Below are 19,036 nucleotides of genomic sequence, written 5' to 3' on the forward strand. Positions count from 1 at the left end.
GCAGTTATTATTCATGTTACTTACATGTCCAGGGGTCTGATACAACCTCCCAGGTTCCGGTACATCTCAGCCCCTACAACTGAGGCTGCCTCCCGTCAGCTCAGGCCCTCAGTTGTGACAGTAAGCACTGACCTAATGAATCCAGCCGGAGACCAGGATCAAGCGGCCAGGCCGATGCAAGAACTGGCAGCCCGACTAGAACATCAGGAGGCTGCACAGGGCCACATCATCCGCTGTCTCCAGGATCTCTCTACTCGGCTGGATGGGATTCAGACAACTCTCCGTGGATCAGGCGCGTCTGGTGCGTCAACCACAGTGACTCCAGCTATAACCTCACCCACATTACCCATTTCTGCTCCACGTCTTCATCTTCCAACGCCAGCAAAATTTGACGGATCTCCAAGATTCTGCAGGGGATTTCTCAACCAGTGTGAGATTCAGTTTGAGCTACAACCTGGCAATTTTCCCAGTGACCGTACAAAAATTGCCTACATTATTTCTCTTCTCAGTGGCTCAGCCCTTGATTGGGCATCACCGTTATGGGAGAGGTCCGACACCCTGCTATCTTCCTACACTGCCTTCGTGTCAACATTCAGGCGCATCTTCGACGAGCCAGGCCGGGTAACCTCAGCTTCATCCGAGATTCTCCGTTTACGCCAGGGGTCACGTACTGTAGGACAATATCTGATACAGTTCCAGATCCTGGCATCCGAACTGGCATGGAACGACGAGGCCCTGTATGCTGCATTCTGGCATGGCTTATCTGAGCGTATTAAAGATGAGTTAGCTACCAGAGACTTACCTTCTAAGTTAGATGAGCTAATCTCACTCTGCACGAAAGTTGATTTACGTTTCAGAGAGAGAGCAACTGAGCGTGGAAGATCATCTGCTCCAAAATCTTCTGCTCCTCCTCCTCGTCAACTGTCACCATCTAAAGATGAGCCCATGCAACTTGGCCGTTCCCGTTTAACTCCTGCTGAGCGCCGAAGACGTCTCTCCGAGTCTCTCTGTCTCTATTGTGCAGCTCCGTCTCACACCATTAATGCCTGTCCCAAACGTCCGGGAAACTCCAAATCCTAGCTCGCCAAGGAGAGGGCCGGCTAGGAGTAATGATCTCCTCTCCATCTCCTCAAGATTGTAATCTCCCAGTCTCGCTTCAAGTTGCTCAACGTTATCGGAACGTCATTGCCCTCCTTGATTCCGGAGCAGCTGGGAACTTTATTACCGAAGCCTATGTTAAACGGTGGTCCCTACCCACCGAGAGACTTCCTTCGTCCATTTCTTTAACTGCCGTGGATGGCAGCAAAATTTTTGATGCAGTTATTTCTTTAAGGACTCTACCAGTTCGTCTGAGAGTGGGAGTTCTTCATTCCGAACTTATTTCTTTTTTAGTGATTCCAAGAGCCACACATCCTGTGGTCCTGGGCCTTCCATGGCTCCGTCTTCACAATCCTACAATTGATTGGACGACTACGCAAATCCTGGCATGGGGTTCCTCCTGTGCTGAGACATGTTTGTTTAAAGTATTGCCTGTCTGTTCTTCCTCCCCCAGGTCGTCTGATGTTCCACCTCCTCCATATCAAGATTTCACGGATGTGTTCAGTAAAGCTTCTGCTGATATCCTTCCTCCTCATAGAGAATGGGACTGCCCGATTGATCTCGTTCCAGGGAAGGTTCCACCTCGAGGCCGAACTTATCCGTTGTCTCTGCCTGAGACGCATTCTATGGAGGAATATATTAAAGAGAACCTAGCAAAGGGGTTCATTCGACCTTCTTCTTCTCCAGCCGGCGCAGGCTTCTTTTTTGTAAAAAAGAAAGATGGTGGTCTGCGGCCGTGCATTGACTACAGAGGTTTGAACGACATTACCATCAAGAACCGTTATCCTTTACCCCTGATTACTGAGCTCTTTGACAGAGTTAGCGGAACTACCATCTTTACAAAGCTGGACTTGAGAGGTGCATACAATCTCATCCGGATCCGTGAGGGTGACGAGTGGAAGACCGCCTTTAACACCCGTGACGGACATTATGAGTACCTCGTCATGCCCTTCGGATTGAGCAATGCTCCAGCTGTCTTCCAGCATTTTGTCAATGAGATCTTCAGAGACATTCTATACCGTCATGTCGTGGTCTATCTAGACGATATCCTCATTTTTGCCAACGATTTAGAGGAACATCGTTTTTGGGTTAAAGAGGTTCTGTCCCGTCTCCGTGTCAATCATCTCTATTGCAAATTAGAAAAATGCGTCTTTGAAGTCAAGTCCATTCCGTTTCTAGGGTACATTGTGTTCGGTTCCGGACTAGAGATGGATCCTGAGAAACTACAAGCAATCCAAAATTGGCCGGTACCCTTAACCCTCAAAGGGGTCCAGAGGTTCTTAGGGTTCGCCAACTATTACCGAAAGTTTATACGAGACTTTTCCACCATTGTGGCGCCTATTACTGCTTTCACTAAGAAGGGTGCTAACCCGTCCAAGTGGTCTGAAGAAGCCATGCAAGCATTTCATCTTTTAAAACAAAGGTTCATCTCTGCGCCTGTTCTGAAACAGCCTGACATCGACTCTCCTTTCATCTTAGAGGTGGATGCCTCCTCCGTTGGAGTAGGAGCGGTGTTATCTCAGAGGGCTAAAGATGGCCATTTACACCCTTGCAGTTTCTTCTCCCGGAAGTTCTCCCCAGCTGAGCGCAACTATGCCATTGGCGACCAGGAGTTGCTAGCCATCAAGCTCGCTCTAGAAGAGTGGAGGTATCTGTTGGAGGGAGCTTCTCATTCAATCACCATACTTACAGACCACAAGAACCTTTTATATCTGAAAGGCGCACAATGTCTCAACCCTCGTCAGGCCAGATGGGCACTTTTCTTTTCCAGGTTCGACTTTAAACTCCAGTTCTGTCCGGGCTCTCAGAATCGCAAGGCCGATGCCCTTTCCCGCTCATGGGAGCAAGAAAATGAGTCAGAGTCTTCAGACAAGCATCCTATTATAAATCCGTTGGCATTCTCCATGGTAGGGATGGACTCTACGCCCCCATCAGGGAAAAGTTTTGTGAAACCGATGCTAAGGAAGAAGCTCATGCATTGGGCCCATGCTTCCCGTTTTGCCGGACATACAGGTATCCAAAAAACCCTGGAGTTTATCTCTAGGTCCTATTGGTGGCCAACTCTGAAAAAGGACGTCTTGGAGTTTATTGCATCTTGCCCAAAGTGTGCTCAACATAAGGTATCCCGCCAGTCGCCTGCGGGGCAACTGGTTCCACTATCTGTTCCCCGTCGACCTTGGACCCATTTGTCGATGGATTTTATTACAGATTTACCCATGTGCAACAAGTTCAATACCATCTGGGTGGTAGTTGACCGGTTCACCAAGATGGCACACTTCATTCCTCTCACCGGTCTTCCGTCAGCTTCCAAGTTGGCTCAAGTATTCATACAAGAGATCTTCCGACTCCCCGGTCTGCCAGAAGAAATTATCTCAGATCGAGGAGTTCAATTCACAGCCAAATTCTGGCGAAGTTTATGTCAAGTCCTCCAAGTCAAGCTAAAGTTTTCCACGGCTTACCATCCTCAGACCAATGGTCAAACCGAGAGGGTGAATCAGGACTTGGAGGCCTTCCTCCGCATCTATGTTTCCTCCTCTCAAGATGACTGGGTTCAATTACTTCCCTGGGCCGAGTTCTGTCATAACAACCAGTATCATTCTTCATCTGCTTCAACACCATTCTTCACTAACTTTGGATTCCACCCTAAAGTCCCTGAGTTCCAACCGCTTCCAGCAACTTCTGTTCCCGCAGTGGATATCACCTTGCATCAGTTTGCCAATATCTGGAAGAGCGTACGATCAGCTCTGCTCAAGGCATCGTTCAGGTACAAGAAGTTTGCGGATAAGAAGCGTCGAGCAGTTCCTGCTCTCAAGGTGGGTGATCGGGTATGGTTATCCACGAAGAATTTGAGGTTAAGAGTTCCCAGTATGAAGTTTGCACCTCGCTATATCGGTCCTTTTAAGATTGAACAAGTCATCAATCCTGTTGCTTACAGACTCCAGTTGCCTTCCTTCTTAAAAATACCCAGGACATTCCATGTTTCCCTGTTGAAACCGCTGATCTTGAATCGGTTTCATTCCTCACTTCCTCCAACTCCGAAAGTCCAAACTCAACGAGGCGTTGAGTATGAAGTGGCCAAGATCCTGGACTCACGTCACCGTTACGGTCAACTACAATATCTTATTGACTGGAAGGGTTATGGTCCTGAGGAACGTTCATGGACCAATGCTTCTGATGTCCATGCTCCTGCCTTGGTCCGGAGATTCCATTCCAAGTTTCCTCAAAAGCCAAAGAAGTGTCCTGGGGCCACTCCTAAAGGGGGGGGTGCTGTCACGATCCGGGTATCTGGACGCCATTTCTTACCCATCAGATGCCTCCTAAGGCTGGCTCAGCGCTCCAGGACCGGATCCCATCTGTTATCCTGATGTGTACATTCCTGTATCCTCTCCTGTCACTCTGGGACGCTGTCACAGTAAACGCCATATTACACCTGGCATGGCGTCTCCCGCGGCCTCCGCCGCCGTCCCTGAACTTCTGCATGCAGAGTGTCTGAGTGGCGATTACGTCAGCCGCGGCCTCCGCTGTGTCCGCGTGGTTGGATGTGCATCTGTCAGCCTGGCGCCTCCTGTCTCCGGTGACCGGCGCCGCCATTACTGTTTTCATTACCACATGGATTACAAACCAAACTTCCCTCCAAGTGTCTGCATGGGCGCAGCCATCTTGGATTCTGTCAGCTGATCATTTCCACCAATCTGTTCTCAGTATTGATAATCTACATAATTGCCTAGCCAATCCCTTCCTTGCTGCAGGTATAAATACACTGTGCCTGAGCAAGGAAGGCGTCAGTGCTTTGGTTGTCAAACCTAGTTCCTGTTTGTCTCTCTCCTGTGATTGTCTTCCAGGTTCCAGCTCCTGTCTCAAGACTTCCACCATAGAGACCCGCACCAGCATTCCACCTGCGGTGTAGCCTGACTCTCCAATCCATTGTGGATTCATCTGTTTCCAGCTACAACATTACCTGCTTCCAGCTCAGCTTCCAGCAGAGTACAGCTTCTCTTAAAGGGCCGGTGTCCTTTCTACACTTTACCACTCTCCACCGGTATTATTATTTCTCCGCTCTCAAGTTCTACATTTCAATTCATATTTCATCGCTCCCAAGTTCATTTATTATTTAACTGGTTCCAGCCAGTATCCACTCCGTGCTAACAACAGTCTGGTTCCAGCCAGTATCCACAGCAGCCGTTTTATCTTCAGCAACCCAGCTTTTCCTGGAACACCAGCTGGCACAATCCTGGGTTATCTCCATTGCTACAGTCGGGCCTGGTAAGGACTTTCCATCTAGAAGATTATAAGAACTATCTCACACTACCAGTGCCCTGTGGCTCCTGCCATCCTGTAGTACCCAGGAACTGTATTTATTCTTTGCTGACTTTTACGTTTTCTTTTACTGCTGCTGTGTTGCGGAGTTGTCATAATAAACATCATTGACTTTTATCCAAGTTGTCGTGGTCACGCCTTCGGGCAGTTATTATTCATGTTACTTACATGTCCAGGGGTCTGATACAACCTCCCAGGTTCCGGTACATCTCAGCCCCTACAACTGAGGCTGCCTCCCGTCAGCTCAGGCCCTCAGTTGTGACATTCACTATGTAACTGTAACTTTAAATATCTTTTGGAAAACAGCTAAAATAACACAAATTGTATCAATTTCCAAATATATCAACCTAACTATATGTAACAGACATGGGGACAAACCTCACAGACATAAGTGTCCTAGGGCCTTATTTAGGTTTGTTACCAAACCAAAAAAACATACTAATGGACAAAACCATGTTGCCTTGCAGGTCGGACAGATGTAACATGTGCAGAGAGAGTTATATTTGGGTGGGGTGTGTTTAAACTGAAATCTAAATTGCAGTGTAAAAATAAAGCAGACAGTATTTAGCATGCATAGAAACAATATAACCCACCCAAATCTAAATGATTTAAAGTCCAATTTGTAGAAGGAAAGTGCATTGTGCAAACTGTATGTTATGAGTTATTGCTGCAACTCTTTCCTGTCTATATTCCGGCTGTCTCCTAGCAACTAGGATGCTGGCTGCTATGTGCATAAGCTCACCTGCTTGGAACACCTTGTTACCTGACCTCATCCTGATTAGTTCTGTGATTGGCCTATCTCCCTTACATTAGGGATTTTGGTCAGTTCCTGCCTGCTGGTGATATTCCCTAGTTCCTGACTCTAGTGAGCTCATCACACAGTCGCTGTACTCTCTACAGTTCCCAATCTGTTCTTGAATCCTGGTGCCCTGACATTGTGTTCCTATAACCTTGTAACTTGCCTCAGTCTTCCGAGTGATGTCCCTGCCAGTCCTGCACCTGTGCCCTGTTGGATTCTGCCCTGTACCTCATATCCTGTGTCTGGTCCTGCTGGGTGTCCTTGTCATGCTGTGACCCTCCATGTCCAGGGCCCTGACAAATCTCGGGTTCTGTGTACATCCAACCTGTGTGTCCGTGGTTGCCAACAGCTAAGTACATTCACTTCAGCTGTGCCTGTAGTCACACGTCTGCAGCTATCTAGAGTATTTCCAGTACTCTTGAACCTGTTCTCCAGTGGCAACTTATCACCTTATATCCAGTGGGGCACACAGGGGGGGTTTCCGAGTACCTGGAAACCCCCCCTGATGAGCCGAGATTTCTATTTTGAGACGGAGACAGCTTTGTCTCCATCTCAGCAAAAGCCGCGACCCCTGAGCTGCAGCAGCAAGAGAGAGCTGTGGAGCTCTCTGCTTACAGAATGTGCCGGGGGAGATGCTGGCTGCACATGCTCAGCAACAGCAGTTGCCTCCGCTCCGTCCTCACTCTGCCGTCCTTCTGCTCCCAGGCCCTGATGAATCATGTAAGTTTGCAGCCAATGTTTATGTGTGAGCTTGTATGTTGTATGTACAGTATGCCTGTGCGTTTGTGCACTGGTGTATGTACAGTATGTATGTATGTATGTATGGATTTGTACTTGTGTATATGTGTGTGTTTGTTTGTGTATGTATGTATATTTGAATGTGGTATATATATATATATATATATATATATGTGTGTGTGTGTGTGTGTGTGTGTGTGTGTGTGTGTGTGTGTGTGTATGTATGTATGTATGTATGTATGTATATATATATATATATATATATATATATATATATATTACACATACATACACACCAACGGAAACCCCCCTCGCTAAATCCTGCGTTTGCCACTGGTATCCTTTCTAATATTGCAGACAATGGGCTAGTCACAAACTTTATCCAGCAAGTCTCCCTGCATCTATGTATATGATGTTAGCACTCTGCTTCTTATCCCAGTACACACCCATCTTCTGATTGTTTCCAGGAGTTAACTGTTGCCTGACTGTGTTCACCAGCAACTAACACTTTATCACTCCAATATAAAATAGAGGAATATTCCGCGCTAATAAAGAATTTGTGTAGTTAGCAGCTCCTTTTCGTAAAATCAATAGTAGAATAAATGTTGGGAGCACTTATTATAAATAAAAATACTAAACATGCAATACCTGTAAAAAGAAAATGGTTAACAACATTTTTATACCGTAGCTCTTTTGTGAGTATTTGGTGAGCACGAACGATCTGCTCACCAAATACTCACAAAAGAGCTATAAACATTTTGTTAACCATCTTCTTTTTACAGGTATTGCATGTTTAGTATTTTTATTTAAAATAAGCACTCCCAACATTTATTCTACTTTAGCACTCCAGTAACCATTAATCCTGTTGTAAATTCTGTGCACTTGCAGTCCAGCAGTTTTCAGTCAGCATACCTTGCCAAATCTGTCTTCAGTTACCATTTCTGTGTCTTACCTGTCAGCGATTAACTCTTGCCTTGCCAGCTGCTACACTCCAGGTTTATTACCTTGTGGTCTCTAGTCTATTCTGTGAGCCCCTACTGCTATAGGTTTAAGTCTAGGTGGCATCTCAATTACCTATGAGCGCATACAGCTCTAAGGGAACAGGGGCAGCTGTTATTGGCGGAAGACCCTTTGACCAGCTCTAGTGGTCTCATACAAACAGTGCTGGAGTTCCTTAACACTGTAATAGAAAGATTGACCACTTTATATTAGAGGTGAGCGGGTTCGGGTCTCAGAGAACCGAACCATACTGAACGAGGTAAAACGTCATCATCCCGCTGTCGGATTCTCGCGGGATTTGGATTCCATATAAGGAGCCGCACGTTGCGGCCATTTTCACTTCAGTCTCGGAGAGTGTAGTGAGAGGACGTGTCTCCGTCCTCAGTGTCTGTGTGGGGGCGGGAAAGTGGGGTGGCGAGTCTGTGTTGTGCTGCTCAGTCCAGTCCAGTGTAGTCAGTGTATTGTGCTGGCTGCATCAGTCTAGCCAGTCACAGTGTTGGTGTCCTCTGCTGCTATATGTCCCCAGTGCTGCTGGCTGATGTATAAGTCCCTTGCATTTTTGCTGTGTTGTCTTGCATCAGACCAGGGGTAGTGTCTTGTGCAGCATCAGTCCAGTGACTAATCACAGTGGTGGTGTCCTCTGCTGCCATATATCCAGTGTAGCTGTATAAGGGGGACATTCACTAAGCAGTGATAAGAGCGGAGAAGTGAGCCAGTGGAGAAGTTGCTCCATCAACCAATCAGCAGCTCTGTATAATTTTATAGTATGCAAATTATAGATGTTACTTCTGTGCTGATTGGTTGCCATGGGCAACTTCTCCACTGTCTCTCTTCTCCGCTCTTATCACTGCTTAGTAAATGTCCCCCTAAGTCCCTCACAGTGTTGCTGTGTTGTGCTGCATCAGACCAGTGGTAGTGTCCTGGCCATCAATCATTCCAGTGACCAGGCAGTCACAGTGGTATATGCTGCTGCCCTATGTCCACTGTTGACGTATAATAATAATAATAATAATAATAATAATAACAACAAGTCCCTCACAGTGTTGCCGTGTTGTACTGCACCAGATCAGTGGTAGTGTCCTGTGCATCAGCCATCAGTCATTCCTGTGCCACATATTGTGTTATATAACCAGAAAAATAATGGAGAACAAATATTTGGAGGATAAAATAGAAAAAGATCAAGAACCACTTCCTCCTAGTGCTGAAGCTGCTGCCACTAGCCATGACATAGACGATGAAATGCCATCGTCGTCTGTCAAGACCGATGCCCAATGTGATAGTAGAGGGCATGTAAAATCTAAAAAGCCAAAGTTCAGTAAAAAGAAATTTAAATGGGCTGAGGAGAAACGTAAACTTGCCAATATGCCATTTACGACACGGAGTGGCAAGGAACGGCTGAGGCCCTGGCCTATGTTCATGATTAGTGGTTCAGCTTCACATGATGATGGAAGCCCTCATCCTCCCACTAGAAAAATTAAAAGAGCACAGAAAAGAACTGTGCGCACTGAGATGGTATCACAAATCCCCAAGGAGAGTCCAAGTGTGTCGGCGGTTGCGATGCCTGACCTTCCCAACACTGGATGGGAAGAGGTGGCTCCTTCCACCATTTGCACACCCCCTGTAAGTGCTGGAAGGAGCACCCACAGTCCAGTTCCTGATATTCAAATTGAAGATGTCACTGTTGAAGTACACCAGGATGACGATATGGGTGTTGCTGGCGCTGAGGAGGAAGTTGACGATGAGGATTCTGATGGTGATGTGGTTTGTTTAAGTCAGGCACCAGGGGAGACACCTGTTGTCCGTGGGATGAAGAAGCCCATTGTGATGCCTGGGCAAACTACCAAAAAAGCCACCTCTTCGGTGTGGAATTATTTCTCCACAGATCTGGACAACAGGTGTCAAGCCATCTGTTGCCTCTGTCAATCTGTAATAAGTAGGGGTAAGGCTGTTAACCACCTAGGAACATCCTCCCTTATACATCACCTGCTGCGCATTCATCAGAAGTCATTGTCAAGTTGTGAAACTTTGGGTAAGAGTGTAAGCAGTCCACTGACACCTAAATCCCTTCTTCCTCTTGTACCCAAGCTCCTGCAAGCCACACCACCAGCACCCTCAACGTCAACTTCCTCCTCAGTCAGGAACGTCAGTAGTACTGCAGGCCATGTCACTGTCAAGACTGAGGAGTCCTCTCCTAACCGGGATACCTCCCGAGGATCCTTGAGTGGTATGCCTGCTGTTGCTGCAGCTGCTGTTGTCGGAAGACCACTTGTGCTACTTCCAGTTACCAATTGACTGTCCAACAGTCCTTTGTGATGAAGATGAAATATGAGAGCAGTCATCCTGTTGCAAAGCGGATAACTGTGGCCTTGACACATGTTTGTGTTAGATGTGCGTCCGGTATCCGCCATTAGTTCAGTGGGACTTAGAGAATTGATGGAGATAGTGTGTCCCTGGTATCAAATCCCATGTAGGTTCCACTTCTCTACGCAGGCGATACCGAGAATGTATAAAGACGTCAGAAAAAGAGTCACCAGTGTCCTACAAAATGCGGTTGTATCCAGTGTCCACTTAACCGCGGACATGTGGACAAGTGGAACAGGGCAGACTAAGGACTATATGACTGTGACAGCCCACTGGGTAGATGTATGGCCTCCTGCAGCAACAACAGCAGTGGAAACAGTAGCAGCATCTCACAAACACCAACTCGTTCCTAGGCAAGCTACGCTATGCATCACAGCTTTCCGTAAGAGGCACACAGCTGACAACCTCTTATGGAAACTGAGGGGCATCATTGCACAATGGCTTACCCCACTTAGACTCTCCTGGGGATTTGTGATATTTGATAACGCCACCAATATTGTGTGTGCATTACATCTGGGCAAATTCCAGCACGTCCCATGTTTTGCACATACAATTAATTTGGTGGTGCAGAATTTTTTTAAAAATGACAGGGGCATACAGGAGATGCTGTCGGTGGCCTGAAAAATTGAGGGCCAGTTTCGACATTCTGCCACAGCGTGTCGAAGACTGGAGCGACAGCAAACACTCCTGAACCTGCCACGCCATCAACTGAAGCAAGAGGTGGTAACGAGGTGGAATTCAACACTCTATATGCTTCAGAAGATGAAGGAGCAGCAAAAGACCATTAAAGTCTATGCATCCACCTACGATATAGGCAAAGGAGGAGGAATGCACCTGACTCAAGCGCAGTGGAGAATGATTTCTGTCTTGTGCAAGGTTCTCCAACCCTTCAAACTTGCCACACGTGAAGTCAGTTCAGACAGTGCCAGCTTAAGTCAGGTCATTCCCCTCATCAGGCTTTTGCAGAAGCAGCTGGAGAAATTGAAGGAGGAGCTAAGACGGAGGGATTCCGCAAAGTATGTGGGACTTGTGGACCCCTTCATTCGCTTTGCCAGGATTCAAGGGTGGTCAATCTGTTGAAATCAGAACACTACATTTTGGCCACCGTGCTCGATCCTAAGTTTAAAGCCTACGTTGTATCTCTCTTTCCAGCAGACACAAGTCTGCAGATGTTCAAAGACCTGCTGGTGAGACACTTGTCAACTCAAGCGGAACGTGACCCGTCAACAGCTCCTCCTTCAATTTCTCCCGCCACTGGGGCTGCAAGGAAAAGGATAAGATTTCCTAGCCCACCCACTGGCGTTGATGCAGGACAGTCAGGAGCGAAATCTGACATCTGGTCCGGACTGAAGGACCTGCCAACGATTACTGACATGTCTACTGTCACTGCATATGATTCTGTCACCATTGAAAGAATGGTGGAGAATTATATGAGTGACAGCATCCAAGTAGGCATGTCAGACAGTCCGTACATATACTGGCAGGAAAAAGAGGCAATTTGGAGGCCCTTGCACAAACTATCTTTATTTTACCTAAGTTGCCCCCCCTCCAGTGTGTACTCCGAAAGATTATTTAGTGTAGCCGGTAACCTTGTCAGCGATCTGCGTAGGAGGTACTTCCACAAAATGTGGAAAAGATGATGTTCATAAAAATGAATTATGAATTCCCCCGGGAAGACCTTTACCAGCAAATGCCTCCAGACAGTACAGAGGGACCTGTGATGGTGGATTCCAGTGGGGATGAATTAATACTCTGTGAGGACGAGGGGATGTACACAGTGAAAGGGATGAGGATGAGGTCGACATCTTGCCTCTGTAGAGCCAGTTTGTGCAAGGAGAGATTGATTGCTTCTTTTTTGGTGGGGTGATTAATTGCTTCTTTTTTTGTGGGGGTCCAAACAAACCACTCATTTCAGCCACAGTCTTGTGGCAGACCCTGTCACTGAAATGATTGGTTTGTTAAAGTGTGCATGCCCTGTTTATACAACATAAGGGTGGGTTGGAGGGGCCCAAAGACAATTCCATCTTGCACCTCTTTTTCTTCTTATCATCATGTGCTGTTTGGTGACAAAATTTTTTAAAGTGCCATCCTGTCTGACACTTCCGTATATGTTCAGTGGTACTGTCATTTAATTCCAGTGATTTGGACGTATAATTCCAGTGATTTTGCCATTTAATTCCAGTGATTTGGACGTATAATTCCAGTGATTTGGACATATAATTCCAGTGATTTTGCCATTTAATTCCAGTGATTTGGACATATATTTTCAGTGGGAATTGTTTGTGTCACTTGGCTTAGTCATACAGCTACCTCATTGCACCTCTTCAACATCTTTGCATGAGGTGCTGTTTGGGGCCTAGTATTTGAAAAGTGCCATCCTGTCTGACACTGCCGTATGAGTCCAGGGGTACTGTTGTAGTAGTTCTGGGGTACTGCCATATACGTAAGTCCACCAATTGCGGAATTTTTAAAAAATGACAGGGGCATGCTGGAGATGCTGTCAGTGGACCGAACAATTGCTGCCCACTCTTGATATTCAGCCACTGCGTGACACTACTAGATGGGCCAGGTGGTTGTGTTGCTTAGCTTAGTCATACAGCAACCTTTTTTTTCTTCTTTGCATTATGTGCTGTTTGGGGACTAGTTTTTGAATAGTGCCATCTTGTCTGCAACTGCAGTGCCACTCCTAGATGGGCCAGGTGTTTGTGCCGCACACTTGTGTCGCTTAGCTTGGTCATACAGCCACCTCGGTGCAACTTTTAGGCCTAAAAACAATATTGTGAGGTGTTCAGAATAGACTGGAAATGAGTGGAAATTAATGTAATTGAGGTTAATAATACCGTAGGAGCAAAATTACCCAAAAATTCTGTGATTTTAGCTGTTTTTATGTGGATTTTTTTTTTAAATCATCCAGATCCAAAACCAAAACCAAAACACGAAAGGGTGGTTTTGGCAAAACCAAAACACAAAAGTGGACATAGAACCAAAACCAAAACACAAAACACGAAAAGTGCCAGCCGCACATCTCTACTTTATATCTTTGACCCAGAGGAGTTTTATGCGATGCTGACTTCTGACTCACAAACAATGGAACTCTGGCAAAGAACACTAGGTCATCTTGGATAATACAGTGTCTATAAACTTCTAGATGGGATGGTGACATGATTACACTTACACAGCAAGCTGTATAGTAGGGAAGCAAAGCTATTGCCCTTGTCAAAATCATCAGAGATGAGGCACCTCTGGAACTGGTGCATACAGATGCGTGTGATCCTATATACGCTAAATCGATAGGTGGATACAGATTTTTCATAACATTCATCAATTACTTAACAAGATTGACACACATTTATTTAATCAAAGAAACTAATGAAGTAATGAGCAAAATTGCAGAATATAAAAGATGAGTAGAAACTCAGTCTGGTCACAAGTTGAAGGTCTTAGACCAGGTACACACTAGAATGATCTTGGCCTGATATGTTGTTTCCGGCTGTATCGGAATGACATACTGTATCAGCTGCATTGTTAAGTACAGTATGTATTCCCAATCTGAACGCTCCCGTGGTTGCATGAGATATCTTATGGTCGGCCGCGCTGCACATCCAACTGGACTATTACGCATTCAGTGCCATACAGTGTAATGAAGGATGAAACAAGGGATTATTCCATTCTTCATCACACCATTCTGATGTGTACTGCGGATATGATATGTCAGCCTGTTGGCCAGTATATCATCCAGGTACACATCAGGGTTGTGCAGTGAGGTAAATTGCTCAGGAGGCGCTGCCTTGTACCAGAGCCAGATTTACAGACAATATATGAGCCAAGTGGGCATTATACACAGGTGCAGCAGTATAAACTGCAGGAAATTTGGTAAGTCTGATCAGAGATATGCAGAAAAGATAGGCAGGGGGCACTGCCTCACCTGCCATAGACTTTTTACTTTAGAGTTTTGACTATAAAAACGATTAGAATAATACAAAGAAGATATTTCTAATATATTCTTTTTATTCTTTATATACTTTCTATAGTCAAAACTCACATGCCAGTATGACAGGAAAGGCTCTGCCTCACCTCACTGCACGTCACTGGTACACATCTTCTAGTGTGTAACTGACCTTAAGGTCTGACAATGGAGGAGAATATCTAACCAAAAATGCTGAAACCTTACTAAAGAAGCATGGCATTAAAAGCATGGCATTAAACATCAAGTGACCATTGCATACACACCAGAGCAGAATGGTATAAGTGGTATAAGTGAGCGTGTAAATCATACCATAGTAGAGAAGAAAATAACTTTGCTGAAGGATGCAGCCTTGAAAAAATGCTTTTGAGTAGAAGCAGTATCTACAACTGTGTGTCTGAAGAATAATGCTCCTCTGGTTGCTCTAAAAGACAAACACCAATAGTTTAGAAGAAAGACAATTATCAAACATCTCAGAGTCTATGTGTTATGAGCCACGGCAGTGGCTCTTTCCTGTTTTGCATTTTGGTTATGTATTTTATGTTTTACTTCTGTTTCTGTTCCCCTGGCTTTTGTGGGGTGTCCGGTGTCCACCCTTAAGGAGAGGGTACTGTTATGAAGCACAAGCAGTGGTTCATTCCTGTTCACTTTCTGTTCATGTATTTTGTGTTGTAGTTCTCTTGCAGGCCAGGATTTCCTTTGCTCTGGTTTAGAAGACTCTTGTTGGCCGCCAGTGGTGAGTCTGTGTTATTGCAGCCTGTTTCCATGTGTTTAGCCTCACCTGTCTGTTAATTGCACCTGTCAGTTTGGAGTCGTGCAGCAGGGCAGCTGCATGACATAATTAATTAGGGTCCCTGCTGTGATTGGAGGTATTCCTTGTTATATTCTCCCTCACTGCCTGACACAGACGCCGGTGATAGCTTCTGTCTAGCTGCTTCCTGCCTTGAAGCATTCCTGTCCAGGAGTCCTGTGGCTTTGCCTGTGTCTGATCCAGTATCCTGCCTTGAAGCATTCCTGTCCAGGAGTCCTGTGGCTTTACCTGTGTCTGATCCAGTATCCTGTCTTGAAGCATTCCTGTCCAGGAGTCCTGTGGCTTTGCCTGTGTCTGATCCAGTATCCAGCACCTTGGTGTCCACTGGTCTATCGTTTGGAATTCTGCCTGTCCTCCGGTCCTGAGAGCCTGTGTCAGCTACTTTGGGGGTTCCTGTCCTTTTGCCAGTATTTGTACCGGTTTCGTGAGTAGCGGCTTTGCCGCGTCCCTTGGCCTAGGCCGTAGCTACTTGTTGCTTTTGCTTTGGATTTTCTGCAGAGGGTTCTGCGTGTGCTGTCCTCACCGGAACACAGCGGTGTTATGTCGGCATGTGGACAGCACTGCCTTTGTTGTAGTTTTTGTCTTGGCAGCTGTGCCACACATACTTTATTTTAGTTCTGTAGCACCCCTAACTGGGTACTTCCTTCTCTAGTTAGAGGTTCCCCTTGTTATTGCCCCGTCTCAGTCTACGCCTTGTCTCCAACTAAGACCGGTGGGCATCGGAGTTGGGCAGACATAATCCGCCCTTCAAACGCGGCTGCCGTGGTCCCAAGAAACCATAGTCTCGCAGGCGTAGGCTGACAACGAGGGTGAGATTCAATGGAGTTAGGGATCCTTGGGGGTGCTGCCGAGCTCCGTTTATACTGCAGCATTACGTTCCTGTACTTGGGGCTCATCCGCCCAGTTCCAGGAGTACCAAGTACAGTGAACGTAACATTATCACCAGCCCATACAACAAAAAAGAAACAAAGCTAAATAGTCGTTTTTTCTTTTTTGGCCCAGTCCAGTGTCCTGTCTAGAATCCAGTCCTGTCTAGAATCCAGTTCTGTCTAGAGTCCAGTGTGCAGAACCCAGTCCAGTGTGCAGAACCCAGTCCAGTGTGTAGAACCCAGCCCAGTCTTGTCTTGTCTAGTTCAGAACCCAGCCCAGTCTTGTCTTGTCTAGTTCAGAACCCAGCCCAGTCTTGTCTTGTCTAGTTCAGAACCCAGCCCAGTCTTGTCTTGTCTAGTTCAGAACCCAGCCCAGTCTTGTCTTGTCTAGTTCAGAACCCAGCCCAGTCTTGTCTTGTCTAGTTCAGAACCCAGCCCAGTCTTGTCTTGTCTAGTTCAGAACCCAGCCCAGTCTTGTCTTGTCTAGTTCAGAACCCAGCCCAGTCTTGTCTTGTCTAGTTCAGAACCCAGCCCAGTCTTGTCTTGTCTAGTTCAGAATCCAGCCCAGTCTTGTCTTGTCTAGTTCAGAATCCAGCCCAGTCTTGTCTAGTTCAGAATCCAGCCCAGTCTTGTCTTGTCTAGTTCAGAATCCAGCCCAGTCTTGTCTTGTCTAGTTCAGAATCCAGCCCAGTCTTGTCTTGTCTAGTTCAGAATCCAGCCCAGTCTTGTCTTGTCTAGTTCAGAATCCAGCCCAGTCTTGTCTTGTCTAGTTCAGAATCCAGCCCAGTCTTGTCTTGTCTAGCTCAGAATCCAGCCCAGTCTTGTCTTGTCTAGTTCAGAATCCAGCCCAGTCTTGTCTAGTTCAAAATCCAGTCCAGTCTTGTCTAGTCTAGTCTGAAATCCTCCTATGCCTACTATGCAAGCCCTACAGGCGTCTCTCTCAGCCCTGAACTCTGCTTTCAGTGCTTTGAAACCTGAGCGGCTGGAAGTTTTGCAGCAATCCTTAAAGCAACTGCAAAACCTTCTGACCAAAATTTTGCTTATCTTGCCAGAAGTCATTGAGAGTTCATCTATCTCTAAAGAGACTCTTGCTCACAATATGGTGACAAGAGAATCCTCAGGTTTAATTGGAGAGAAAAGGTTTAAAAGTTTTCTGCGGCCCAGGCTCTCAGAAGAGGAGCGTCTGCGTCGCAGAAACTTAAATTTATGCCTATATTGTGGGGGTTTAGGCCACTATCTGCAGACCTGTGAGTTGCGCAAGCCAAAGTGTGGCGACAAGTCCTACCCTCTGGCCAAGTTGAGTCAGGAGTTAAGACCTACTCCTTTCCCCACTGTGGCAGAGGTACTTGTCACAAAACCCACACTAAAAAGCACTTTGTCCTATAATTGGCGTCCTTGGGCTAGGGAGCCTCATTATAGATTCAGGAACCAAAGGAGAATGTTTCTCTCCTCTCTTGACTTTCCTGTTGAATCAGAGTTGCAAACCCCGGTAGTGGAATCTCAGAGTCCTGGAGCGGTGCCCGATGCCCAGAGTCCTGGAGCGGTGCCCGATGCCCAGAGTCCTGGAGCGGTGCCCGATGCCCAGAGTTATAGAGGGACATCGGATATATTAGCTCAGGTGTCAATACCAGAAGGGGTCTCAGAAGCTGTTACCCCAGGTAGGGACTTGAAAAGCACAACCCCAGAAAGGGTATCTAAAACCATACTTCTAGAAGGGAACTCGAGAAGTAAAACCCCAGAAGGGATCTTTGAAGTAATATCCCCAAGTGGGGTCACGAGAGACACAGCCCCAGAGAAGGGTCTAGAGGTCGCTTCCCCAGGAAAGGACTCAAGAGGCATAGCTTTAGTGGAAGTTCTGAAGGTCATAGCTTCAGCAAAAGTCCCAGAGGTCTTAATCCCGGGAGAAGTCTCGATAATTATCGACTCAGAGAGGGAGCCCGACGGTCCGGTCCCAGAGAGGAAGCCCGGCGGTCCGGTCCTAGAGAGGGAGCCCGGCGGTCCAGTCCCAGAGAGGGAGCCCGGCGGTCCGGTCCCAGAGAGGGAGCCCGGCGGTTCGGTCCCAGAGGGGGTTCCGAGGGCCACTGCCCCAGAGGGGGTTCCAAAGGCCACAGCCTTGTGTAAAGTCAGTAGTGACCTGGTCCTAGCATTGCACTCCAGTCAATCAGATGGGAAGGAAGTAGATCCTGACCCTTTTGATATCTGAACGTCTATAGTCTTTGATGGGGACTTAGTCCAATTTTTTGCACTAACCAAACACTACTACACCATTATGTTGTCTAGACCATAGGTTCTCAAACTCGGTCCTCAGGACCCCACACGGTGCATGTTTTGCAGGTCTCCTCACAGAATCACAAGTGAAATAATTAGCTCCACATGTGGACCTTTTAAAATGTGTCAGTGAGTAATTAATACACATGTGCACCTGCTGGGTTACCTGCAAAACATGCACTGTGTGGGGTCCTGAGGACCGATTTTGAGAACCTATGGTCTAGACCATTTCTGGGCATCACTTCAGAGAACCTTATGCTCTATCTGATATATTCCTTTAGAGGGGAGCCTTTTGAGTGGGCATCCAACTTAATGAAAACTGAAGATCCCATTCTTCAGGATCCCCCGGCATTCAGTGATGCAGTTATAAAGAGATATGGTTCCAAATAAATTGGTTCTGGTTCCTCTAGGTCACCTGTGTTATCTGCTGAGAGTCCACCGTATACTGTAAACTCGGCACAAAAATCTCAGCCCATTGCTTTGACTGCAGGATGTGCTTTTCTGTCTTCTTCTAGTAGTAGTACTTTGCCTGAAAGTTCAGCTCCCAAGGTTAAGAAACCAATCTCTGGATTGAACCCAGCCTTGCTGGAAGGTACCATCAGTTCAGACAATGTTTGGGGAATTACCTTGGTCAGACCTCAAGAACCTTGTAAAAAAAGAAGAAAAATAAATAATTATTGACTCTTGCCTTATTAAAAAAAAAAAAAAAAAAAAGATTTTTTTTCCCCTAGTCTTGTGTCCAGTGGCCACCGTCAAGGGTTACAAGCTGTTGCCACAGTTTGTTTCTGTTTCTTGTCATTGTCTGTTTGTTC

Source organism: Pseudophryne corroboree, chromosome 3 (genome assembly GCF_028390025.1).
Source record: "Pseudophryne corroboree isolate aPseCor3 chromosome 3, aPseCor3.hap2, whole genome shotgun sequence".
NCBI lineage: Eukaryota > Metazoa > Chordata > Amphibia > Anura > Myobatrachidae > Pseudophryne > Pseudophryne corroboree.